The sequence below is a fragment of the Budorcas taxicolor genome, chromosome 6 (genome assembly GCF_023091745.1).
Source record: "Budorcas taxicolor isolate Tak-1 chromosome 6, Takin1.1, whole genome shotgun sequence".
NCBI lineage: Eukaryota > Metazoa > Chordata > Mammalia > Artiodactyla > Bovidae > Budorcas > Budorcas taxicolor.
This window is the reverse complement of record NC_068915.1, coordinates 59,736,281-59,749,114: the sequence shown is the minus strand read 5'-3', so window position 1 is coordinate 59,749,114 and position 12,834 is coordinate 59,736,281. Positions and strand designations below refer to the sequence as shown.

Below are 12,834 nucleotides of genomic sequence, written 5' to 3'. Positions count from 1 at the left end.
AAAAAAAATTCTTTACAGTGGAAAAAAAAAAAACACGTCTGCATATTCTTTGGCACTCCTCACATAAAGAGTTAGAATTTAATTACCTTACCCTTGAATATGGGCTGTACTTAAGGACACTGTGTGATTTCTGAGGCTAGTTTATAAAAGGTGTTTTAGCTTGGTTCTCTCTTGGGGTGCTTCCTCTTCAAGCTCAGTGCCATGTTTTGAGGAAGCCCAGGTGGCAATGGAGAGGCCAAGAATAGATCTTCCCGTCCTCAGCTTCAGTTGAAGCCCTAGACAACAGACAGTCTTTGAGATGCCTCCAAGTCCAGTCACCATCCGACTTCAAGTACATGAGAGGCCCCAAGTGAAAACCAGCTCCTAAGCCCAGTATACTGCAATAAATAATTGAAATGCTACAATATAGTTCAGAAAGCTTTACCTGTGGGTCATGGTTAGCTACCATGAGCTTTGCTTTTTCTTTCTTAGAAACTATTAGTTTAGCACTTATTCTCATAATGATAATAATTAATTTTTGTTGGATATTTATCGAGTATTTTTAGGACCCACAGTAATTATTCTTATCAATTTTTTAAAATCTAACTTTAATAATAATAACTGGATACATTAGTCATGTTATGTGAGTTCTCCTGAGGGAAGTGCAGCTTGGTAGGCATTCCTCGGAATAAACCTGAGGACTATTCTTTAGCACCCTATGCCATCAAAAATGGGGAAGCTTTAGGGTTAACTGACCCTTGAAGTCCTCTTTGAAGCAGAACTGAAGCGAGCTGACAAGCAGAACCTTGATCCTTTGACAGCCCCAACATGTCAGGGTGTGAAATAACATAACGATGCAGAGGCTGTCTGCAAACCATCAGCCAACTGCCAAGTGTTTTCTAGGAGCTGACTTGGTCTTAACTCTTGTGCATGTAAAGCTTCCAGGTCTCAGAATCTACCAAAAAAAAAGTGGATATCTCTATAAATGTTAATACACACAACGCTTTTTTTTTTACACACAGTGTTTTAAACCCCACCTACACAAGGTACTGAGGAAATAAAGAAACAATGCCTGTTTTCAAGACTATATTGCCTAATAGGGAAAGTATTAGCTATTCTAATACTAGAATAGCTACACATGCAGGCCTCAGTGGGAACACAGGCAAAGCACATTAGCCCACTCTGGGATTCAGATCAGCTTCTTGGAAGTGGAGTTTCTTGAGCTAAGGCTTAAGGAATGACTTAGTTAACTCAGGATACTGTAACAAAATACCAGATTTTGGGTGTCTTCAACAGCAGACTTGTATGTCTCACAATTCTGTAAACTGCAAAGTCTGAGTTGAAAGTGCCTGCAGATTCAACCTCTGGTGAAAGCCCTATTTCCTGGCTCGCACAAGGCTGCCTTCTCAGGGTGTCTTCACATGGTGCAGGACTGGGGGCGCTCTCCTCTGTCCCTTCTCATAAGAGCACTATTCGCAGCACAGGGCTCCATCTTCTGGAGTTCCTCAAGCCTAATTGCTTCCCAAAGGCCCCACTTCAATGTGAATACCATCACACTGGAGAGTACGGCTTCAACATATGATTTTAGGGGGAACACAAACATTCTGTCCATAGCAAGGGAAGTGTGAGTCCAGGCAGAGCAAGATGGGCATTCCGAGAGGCAGGAGCAGCATCAACAAAGAAGCAGAAGTGCGAAGTGACATGCAGGATGCAGTCAACTCTGAGCAGTTTGGTGTTATCAATCGCTCCAAACTCTCCCTCCCCCACCACACACAGAATCCTTTCTTCAAACAAAAAAATTGCATGTGGGAACCCAGCAGATAAAACAGATACAATCAGGGGCTGTAGGGGATACCTCTCCTGAGAGGGGGCTGATAGGGCACGTCTCACAAGGCCTAAGACTCCACAGGGAGGCGAAGCGGGGTGGGTGGTGGTGGTGGAGGCAGGCGCTGGAGTAGATCTAGAGATCTGTAGCACAGTGGCCCGGGCTCGGATGGCCTAACACACTCAGCCTTGTGGGAATGTGGTGGGGCACCACTGAGGAGGTTTTTCTAAGGAGTGTGTGCTCAGATTTGTGCTTGGGGAAAGGCAGTGGCAGCATAAGGAAGAAGTGCCTCAGTCTAGAGAAAACGTCATCAAGGCTTGAACTAGGGCGGAGGCCATGCCAAGAGGGTAGGTCACTGGAGTCCTTCACTGATCCTACTTCTCAGAAGACAATTTTCCACTAGTAGGATTTTTCTTTAATATTCATTATTTGGCTGTGTCGGTCATAGTTGTGGCATGCGGGACCCTCATTGCACATGCGGGGTCTTTCACTGTGGTGTACGGACTCCAGTTGTGGCACACAGGCTCCAGAGTGTACAGGCTCAGTAGTTGCAGTACCCGGGCTTAGCTGCTCCACAGCATGTGGGATCTTAGTTTTCAAACCTTCGTCGCCAGTGTTGTGAGGCAGATTTTCAATCACTGGACTACCAGGGAAGTCCCTCCCCTAGTAGGTTTTATAGAGGGAGGCCTGGCTGCCTGAGGTGGATGTCAGTCCCTAGAGCCTGACATAGCCCTTCATTCCTACCAGCTGCTCTCTAGCTGCCACTTACCCATGCAATCCCCACAGCCCAACTGAACTGATGCCTATTTTACAGGTAAAGGCTGAGACATTTGCGGCTGGTATGGTGAATTTTATGTGTCAAGGTGGCCAGGCTATCTAGTGGTACCTAGAAATTTGGTCAAACACTAGCTTGGATGTTGCTATGAAGATATTTTTAGGGTAAATTAACATCAAAATCACTGCAGATGGTGATTGAAGCCATGAAATTAAAAGATGCTTACTCCTTGGAAGGAAAGTTATGACCAACCTAGATAGCATATTCAAAAGCAGAGACATTACTTTGCCAACTAAGGTCTGTCTAGTCAAGGCTATGGTTTTTCCAGTAGTCATGTATGTATGTGAGAGTTGAACTGTGAAGAAAGCTGAGTGCCGAAGAATTGATGCTTTTGAACTGTGGTGTTGGAGAAGACTCTTGAGAGTCCCTTGGACTGCAAGGAGATCCAACCAGTCCATTCTGAAGGAGATCAGCCCGGGATTTCTTTGGAGAGAATGATGCTAAAGCTGAAGCTCCAGTACTTTGGCCACCTCATGCGAAGAGTTGACTCATTGGAAAAGACTCTGATGCTGGGAGGGATTGGGGGCAGGAGGAGAAGGGGACGACAGAGGATGAGATAGCTGGATGGCATCACTGATTCGATGGACGTGAGTTTGAGTGAACTCTGGGAGTTGGTGATGGACAGGGAGGCCTGGCGTGCTGCAATTCATGGGGTCACAAAGAGTCGGACACGACTGAGCGACTGAACTGGACTGAACTGAACTGAACTGAACATTTAAATCAATGCACTTGAGTAAAGCAGATTGTTCTTCATAAGGTGGTGGGCCTCATGCAATCAATTGAAGACCTTAGTGAAAAAGAAAAAGAATGAATCCCCTGAGGAAGCAGGAATCCTCCTTGCAGTCTGCCCCTCTACCTTTGGTCTCCAGCCTGCCAACCTGTGTGCTCCAGATATTGGAATTGTGAGCCTTCACAATTGCATGAGCCAATTTCTTAAAATCTCTTTCCATTTTCCATTATATGTATACTACTATTACTATTATTGATATATATACTATTGGTTTCTCAGAGGAACCCTGACAATTACAATGGCTTATCCCATCATCCAATTACCCCATTGTCCAGATAGAGGCAGGAATAAAATGCTGACTTGTAACAACTTATTAATTCAAGGTCATCACAATTTCTCCCATGAAAGTGAGTTCAAAAGGTGGAGAGGTCCTGCCCTTAACTGGCATTCCTGATAACCTCAGCAACCTGCTCAAAATCTTCAGTGATTCTCTGTAGTCTTCCAATAAAGCCCCAATTACATGGTCTAACGTTAGGAGTCTCCGTGTCCAGAATTCAGTCTCCATTCCCAATCCTACCTCTCATGACCTGATAAATTGATTATTATGCATTATATCCACCCCCACAAAAATAACACTGTTCATCCACACCCTTTGCCTTATAATTTGTAGTCACCCCTGTGGGGAGAGTGAGAGATTCCTGATCCACTGAGCTGGGGCTTGTCCACATGACTTGCTTTGCCCAGTGAAATGTAATCAGACATGACATACCCATCCTAGCAGAAACTTGAAATGCTTGTGTGGTTTGGCAGAACCGAGGGCAGATGGTCTCTAGGAAGGTGGGGATGGAGAGTATAAAGTTCTCTCACAAAGATCATTTTACTTTTCAAGTAACAAAAGTAACAGCTGCCTCTTATGCAACTTTTTCTGCAAGTCTAGATTTTCTGCTCTGTTGCAGTGTGAAATTGTTTCATTTTAAGCAGTAAGCAGCCTCTTATTTTCATGAGGGTTTATTCAGTCACTTAGTATTTGGGATGTTTACCTGACAGACCAATGGATTTTTTTGGATCTTAACTCAGTTTTTTGGGGGTGGGGGGTGGGGGGTGGGGGGTGGGGGAGGGAGATGTCTTTAAATGGTGCCTTGTTTTATTTTTACCATGTACCAGTGTAGGAAAAAAATATCTTAACAGCTGGAACCAACTCCCAATTTGCATATAAAGTACCTCTGCTTAGGACAATAGCTTTATAGGTCCTTTGGGATGGAAAATAAGTCTCCCTCAGTCATGGGAGAACAGGTGAGTGGAAATAAAAGATGGCTAAAATGTTCTGCTTTAAAAACAAATAAGAAAGAGGGCAGAGCAGGTAGGCAGAGGCAGACAGCTGAAATTAAAGAAAGTGGAAAGAAAGAAAGAAAGAAGAGAAAGTTGAAGCAAAGGGCAAGAGGCTTGGTCGAAGCAGAGACCTCCAGTTATCTTCAAAACCCAGTTCTTCCCTCCTGGCATAGTAACAGAATCCCAGCTGCGCTCGTGACCACCCTACCTGGGACTACATCTCCCAGGTTCCATTGCAGCCAATGTGATCACGTGACTACATTCTAACCAATGAAATGAAAATGGAAGTGATGTACGCATCTACTTGCCCTGGAGGAAATCCTTGGCCTCCGTTCCCTCCTCTTCTCTCTCCCATGGGCTGTTTGTAGCTGTGGTTTGACCTGGCTTTGTCTATACCGAAGAGGATAGAGTCACTCCCAGGGGATGGCAAAGCAACAAGACGGAAGGGAAGCAAAGCAGACACAGCCTAGAGAGAAAGCGGAGTGTTTTTTGGTGGGAGAGTCAGCAGGGGTTGTGAGGGAAGGATCTTGTTTCAGCAGCTTAGCCTAAATCTTAACTAATACGATGGCAAAATCACTAAGGGACTTTCGAAAAATGGAGCTAGCTATTATTCAGTTTCTTTAAATCTGCATTTTTCTGTGCTATAAACCCTCCATCTTTTGACCTTTGGCAAAATACGTTACAATGTGTGAGTAAGAGCCTTGGTAGAAATAGGGAAGGTATCTGGGTCCCGTAGTTGGGCTGACAGAGTACAGACAAGGAAGAGAACGCATGCAGGATGGCCCAGGGACCAGAAGAATTCCCCAGAAGCAGGAGCTCAAGCCAGACTGCCATGACAGCGCAAGCCCACCCGAATTCCCAACATCTCGGGGAGGGCCTGGGCATCACACAGGGTACGGAATGCAGTGATGATTCAATTCAACCTGGGACCTAGGGGTCAGGATAACTCCTACAAACACCTGGACTGAAACAGTAATTAATCCGTAAGGCAGGAATATGTAGTGATTAACAGTACAGATTCTACAGTCAGACTGAATGAGCTTCAATTTCTCTTCTCCCAACTACAACTATGTGACTTTGGGGAAGTAACTTAAAATGCTAGCCTCAGTTTCCTTATCTGTAATTTGAGTATAATAAAAACAATCTTCTCATAGAGTTATTATAGAGAATTAAAAGGAATAATGTACATAAAACACTCAGCAGAGTGTGTAAGATATGATGAAGGAACAATATTGACTGGCCTTTATTATTAATATTAATTAATTTCATCATGATATTCATATGAGATCCTAGCTATTAATCAAGGCTTAGAGAAAAATCACTAACTTTGAGACTTCTCTGGCAAAGTCATAAGCTCAAATGTTTCTGACACAACCCAAGGACAGCGGGTGGAGCAGGGCATCACTCCAGCATGTAAGCTGTCTCAGGACCAAGTGTTTCCCATTGTTCAGCTGAGAAAACAAACAAGTTGAGAAGAGTGCCTGAGGTAGCAAGTTAGTGACAGGACTAACACTAAAACTGGGGTCTCACACTATCATTTGCGGTCTAAGGCATTTCAGCAAAGCCAGGCTGAACAAAATAAGAACACTGTTACCGGCAGGCTCAGGTGCTCTGGGACCTGTCGCCACACCTTGCTCCTCCTTACCATGGTGTCCCCACCTCCATGAGCCACCACCTTCACTCAGGAACTCAGGCAGGAAAGCCACAGTGGTTCTGTACTTCCTGTTTTCCCTCACCCCCTGCTTCTAATCAGCCCTCGGGTGGTGTCTATTTCAGCTCTGAAGTCACTCTCAAATCCATCCACTTTCTCTACCTTCACTTCCAGTGTACTTCAAATCACCTACAGTAGCCTCTTAATTGGCATCTGCCCTTGTTTCTTCATTTTCCTCTCCTCTTGGAAGTCATAGGGATTTTTTTTAAACCCAAATATCATTATCCCTGTCCTGCCTAATACCTTCTTTTTTTTTTTTCTGCCTAATACCTTCTGTCAGCCTCCCATTGCCACGGGGTGAGGTTCAGCCAGCCTACCTTGTTAGTGTCAGTTTAAAACACCCCACCCCCTGGCCCCCGCTCTCAAAGCCCAAACCACACCAGATAGTTTTTCTGTTTCTAGAACAGAGTACAGAGCCCCCAGCCCTTGAATGCTACTTCCTCTGCTTAGGACACTGTTTCCTTCTCTACCTCCTTTCATCTACTAACTCATTCACTCAAAAACATTTTTTTATCAAGCTCCTACTATAGGTCAAAGCACTGTTCTAGGCCACAGAAACAAATAATCTTTTTGTGCCATGATCTCTATTAGAACTCTGATGATACCTATGGACCATTTTCTCAGGCTAATGCTTTTTTCTTTTTTTAGGATGATGAATTCTATATAAATATCACTTTATATCACTGTTTACTTAGTTCACTTGAACCTCACCACTTTGACTGGATAAGGTAGATATTATTGTACTTCCTCTTTTTCCCAACATATTACAAACAGTTGAAAAGATTACAATGAACGTTGATAGGAGAGGCAGAATAATGGCTCCCCTAAAATGTCCATGGAATCTGTGTATATGCTATGTTATATAACATCTAACAACAAAAGCTTCCAAATAAAATTAAGGACTTTAGGGAGATTATCCCTATAGGGAGGTTATCCCTATAGGGAGAGTGCGTTAGATTATCCAGGTAAGTCCAATGTAATCAAATGTGCCCTTAAAAGTGGAGAAAAAAAGGAAAGTGGAAGAGTTAGAGAAGATGGAAGGAGAAGTAGGAGAGATCTGATGCTTGAGAGGGACTTGACCTGCCGTTGAGGGTTTTAAAGATGGAAGAAGAGAGCTGTTATATACGTTGAATTATGTCCCAGGCTGTGCGCTTAGTGGCTCAGTTGTGTCCAGTTCTTTGTGACCCCATGGGCTGTAGCCCACTAGGTTCCTCTGTCCATGGGGATTTTCCAGGCAAGAATACTGGATTAGGTTGCCATGCCCTCCTCCAGGGGATCTTCCCAACCCAGGGATCAAACCCAGGTCACTCGCATTGCAGGCAGATTCTTCAGCATCTGAGCCACCAGGAAGGATCAGGCTAATGCTTTTTAAATTCATAGAACAAATAGAAGGGATTATAAAAGAAGCCAAATGTATTAAAATAGTTATTAAAATGTTTTAAAATTTTGATACAATAACATATATGTTTCTTTATTATTGCGTTAAATAACAAGATCCAGCAGTGGGTCTAGAAAATGTTTTAACTTGTTAGTGGTCAGCGTAAATGACATTTCAAGATATCTGTAAAAGGGCAGTGGTTGACAAAGTCTCAAGCACAGTTCAAGGACTGTGGTTTGTTGCCTACATTCACAACGAAAGGAAATGCTACATTTCAGTTAGGGGTTAGTGAAAATAAAGGTATAATTTTTGTTTTATTTAAATTCATAGACTCCAAATGCTAGGAACAGTTTCCAGAGGGTCTCCAAGTTTAGGTTCAACCCAAGGAATATAGTAAGAAAAATAGGAGCTTGCATTCTAATCAGGGGAAATTGATAATAAACACAATAACTTCAGATGATGATGAGCTATTTCAAGACGATAAAATCATTCAGACTATAATGAATTTAAAGAAAATAAACAAAGTGACAGAAATTGAGTAGCAAGTAGGGTGGTTTATTGTGTGTGTATGTGTGTGTGTGTGTATGTGTGTGTGTGTGTGTGTGTGCACTCAGCCTTGTCTGACTTTTTGCGACTCCCATTAAGGTGATTGGGAAAGGCCTTCCTTGGGCTTCCCTGGTGGCTCAGTGGTAAAGAATCCAGCTATCAATGCAGGAGACGAGAGTTCAATCCCTGATCTGGGAAGACCCCACATGCTATTGAGCCTGTGTTCCAGAGCCGGGGAATGACAACTACTGAGCCCACACGCGGCAACTACTGAAGTCCATGCACCCTAGAGCTGGTGCTCCTCAGCAAGAGAAGCCGCCACAGTGAGAAGCCCCGCGCTCTCTACCTAGACAGCAGCCCCTTTACTCCACCGCTAGAGAAAAGTCCATAAAGGAACAAAGACCCAGCACAGCCAAAAATAAATAAATTATATTTTTAAAAAAGAGAAAAGGCTTCTCGAGGAGGTGACTTCAGCTGAAAACCAAAGAAGGACCTGGAAGTCCTCATGAAAAGCAAGGGTTGAGGAGCAAAAAGAGGGGGACAGTAAGAGGCAGGCCAGGCGTGGCAGTGGAGGGAGATGATGTCCAAACAGGCACATATAAGTCTCAAAGGCCAGAGAGGGAGGTCCTTGAGCAACTGCTTCAGTCCTCCTGAAAATTGGGAAGCCATTGACACAGCATCTGGGGTTATTTTTGGAGCTCTTTCGGTAACAGGAGTGAAAGAACCTGATGAACAACACTCACTGGAATCTTCTCATGGCTGATATATCATCTCGTTTAACTCTTCAAGTGCACACTGTTCAGATGCTGAAGGTCATCAGCTTAAGCTGGGATTCTGACGAAGCCCTTTCCCTTGATCACCACCTTTTTCTATCTCTTTTCTATGGAGAAAGCATAAATTCTTTCAAATCAAAGTTACCTCCTTCCCCCGTGGCTCCCAGGACATGCCTGTCTGCAATCTTTTCCCCTTTGCAGAACAGTGTCTCCTGGGAGGAGAAGTTAAACATCTAAATGCAGAAGCTAAAAGCTGCAGGGCCTGGGGGAAGCCACTTAGCCCTAAGTTCCTAGATGTTAAAACCAGCATAACCATGGCAACCTACTCCCAGGGCCTTCATTACAGAATCTGACAGTGAAAATCAGACTAAATCAATGTAAGGAGGAGAATGTTCTGTTCTCTCTAAGTGCAGCTGGTTCGCACCCTGAGGAGCTAAAAGCATTCTCCCCCGCCCCCTGCAGCAGGGCAGCCCACCACCCACTAGGGACTCCCCATCTGTAAGACAGAAATTTCAGAGAACACTCCCATGCACTCCTGGGCCTGTCCCTTTCCCCAGAGAAGGTTCTCTTGCAGAAGATGTGTCCACTTTCTAAAGAAGCCCCAGTGCAGCCAGGTAGCATCTCCTGCACATTTTCAAGGAAGAGAGAAAAAGAGAGAGAATTGGGCAGAGAGTGAGAGTTCAGTCAAACCTTCTCTATTTTCACTCTCATTCTTGTTTTTCTCTCCGCTTTTCCACTTCTCCAACTTGACCTCAGAGCCTTCCCTTTATGCCTCTCAGGATCACCCTCTGGTTGGTGCTTTGGCCTAAAGTATTTGTAATACAGGTTTTCCCTGCTCCATCCAGTTGTATCGGGGCAATTGGAGCCCTGCCTCCTCCACCTGTTGTCTCGAGGATGAGAAAAAACATCGGCAGCCCTGTGCCTGGTCAATTCACTAAGACTTGACTGGCCTGGGAAATATTCCAACTTCAAGTGGTACTGGGAGCATTGGAAGTACATTCCATGCACTGTGGACAACCTTTGTCAGACCAAGTAGTACATTTTCTTACCTTCTTTATTTCTCTGTCAGCAGCAAGACTGAGGATACCCCAGAAATGACAGAGATGAACTTTTCACTGAGTCTCCATATGGCCCTCTCACATGCTGAGTACATTACCTCATTTCAATTTAATTACATTATGAGATGGGCATTATCATTATCTTAGTCAATAAAAAATTATTATTTTATAAAACCACAATCTGATATTTTAAAAGTTTAATAACATCTTTAAAGTCATTTAGGGAGACTTCCCTGGTGGTCCAGAGGTTAACACTTTGCCCTCTAATGCAGGAGATGTGGGTTTGATCCCTGGTCAGGGAACTAAGATCCCACATATCTCATGGCCAAAAAACTAAAGGCATAAAACAGGAGCAATACCATAACAAATTCAATACAGGCTTTGAAAATGGTTCACATATAATAAGTCTAAAAAAAAAAAGACTTGATTTAAAAATAAAGTCATTTAGGGTTTTAATTAACTCAGGTCGTCTGACTCCATGATTTTTACTTCCCCAGATACTGTCTCCTGGTCAGAGAATGGATCTAGAACATTACAGTACTGATTAAACCAAAGTCTACTCTGGGCCCAGAATTGACTTGTCAACATGAGGTGACATGGGAAGTGTTGTGTCATGGGGAGTCTTACGCATATACTGTAAATGGTCGCAGATACCTCTGTGAATGGAAAGTATTAACTGCCCCTAAGGTAGCTGCAGGCACCTCATGGAAATGAGGGCTCTGACTGACTCATTCGCACTGCAGATACCTAATGGTGGCAGCAGCCTCCTTTTTTGATGTGGCTTCCTTCTCAAGCTCATCTTGCCAAACTGCTAGAGAGACATGAAATTCCTTCCATGGGACTGATTCCTTCTCATCTTGGCTGCAGCATGCTGGGAGGAGGAAGAACAGAGAACGAAGGAGAGTGAGCGGGTAAGCTTCTGGCTGCAGCTGGTAAGGAAAACGGGCTTCCCCAGCCGGCACAACCCGACAGTCTGCAGTCTCTTTTGATAGATGGAAAATATGCAAAGGGTTGGATCAGTTCAGTTCAGTTGCTCAGTCGTGTCCGACTCTTTGCGACCTCATGAATCACAGCACACCAGGCCTCCCTGTCCATCACCAACTCCCCGAGTTCACTCAAACTCATGTCCATCGAGACGCTGATGCCATCCAGCCATCTCACCCTCTGTCGTCCCCTTCTCCTCCTGCCCCCAATCCCTCCCAGCATCAGAGTCTTTTCCAATGAGTCAACTCTTCACATGAGGTGGCCAAAGTACTTTAGCATCAGTCCTCAGGGTGCGGCATATATGAAAAGGCAGAGAGAGAGCCAGTTATATTAATCAATCTGTAGCATTTAATCTGTCAGTAAAGCATCTGCCTGCAGTGTGGGAGACCTGGGTTCAATACCTGGGTTGGGAAGATTCCCTGGAGGAGGGCAAGGCAACCCACTCCAGTATTCTTGCCTGGAAAATCCCCATGGACAGAGAAGCCTGATGGGCTACAGTCCCTGGGCGCAAACTTCTGGACACGACTGAGTGATTTAGCACAGCTCAGCACAGCATTTAATCACATGAATTAAATGTTTGTTTACATATTATCTCCCACTTTTGACTGGAAGACCCTTTAGGGAAGGGACTGTGTTTTCTTTATTTTTGTTTTTCAAAGCCTTAACTTGGAAGACATGAAAATTTTGCTGAATGAATATGGGCCTGGAGTCCAGATAGCCCTGGTTCAAATCTCCTTCTCAGCCAAGTACTGCGGAAACAACTGCAAATTATTTACCTAAAGGTTGCAAACGGCCGACAAACCACATCCAACTCAGACATGATGTGTTTGGCCCACAGAGTGTTGACCCACCACTGTCTTGAAAGTTGTAAATTAGTTGGTAGTACATAAAACTCAGAAGATTTCATATATAAAGATCTGGATTTCTAACTTCTGCTGAAAACTTGGAAGACAGCATGTGGTCGATTGGTTGCAAAGATGGCCCCGATTCTTCACCCCTCCCTTTGACCGCACGGTTTGCAGCGTCACTTTACAGCACTTCCCATAAACAGTTGACATCTATGTCCCCACATTTTGCCTCCGGATCAAGCCTTGTGACTTGCCGTGGCCAACAGAATATGACAGAAATGAGTTATGGAGACATCTAATCCAAACACTCTGATCTCATGTGGACCCCTGAAATGCAAGATCCTCCCAATTCTTTTATTGAAATATGCCAGTAAGAATTTTGAGGCTTGCATTGGTGGTTCAGTGGAAGAATTCTTGCCTGCCATGTGGGAGGCCTGGGTTCGATTCCCAGCTGATGCATTGCACTGTGTTTTGGGGCTTCTCTGGTGGCTCAGTTGGTAAAGAAACTGCCTGCAGTGCAAGAGACCTCAGTTCAGTTCCTGGGTTGGGAAGATCCCCTGGAGAAGGAAATGGCTGCCCACTCCAGTATTCTTGCCTGGAGAATCCCATGGACAGAGGGGCCTGGTGGGCTACAGTCCATGGGGGTGCAAAGAGTCAGACACCACTGAGTAACTATACACACAAGAATTTTGAGACAAATACGATCATTTTGCTGGAAATTTGCAGGCATCATTCTCCATAACTGTGAATGCACATCCTATTTTTAGTAAGGGAAAATGGATCTAAGTATGCCATACCTGAGAATAACAGTCGTCACTTATTAATCTTCTCTAGTCCC

At 44.2% G+C, this 12,834-nt stretch overlaps 1 non-coding gene across 1 annotated transcript; it reads left to right on the top strand.

Annotated features, from left to right (window-relative positions):
- The first annotated feature begins 12,384 nt into the window (after nt 1-12,384).
- On the top strand, nt 12,385-12,455 carry TRNAG-GCC (transfer RNA glycine (anticodon GCC)). The gene has a single exon. It is a non-coding gene; the product is annotated as a tRNA-Gly (tRNA).
- Nucleotides 12,456-12,834: the final 379 nt, after the last annotated feature.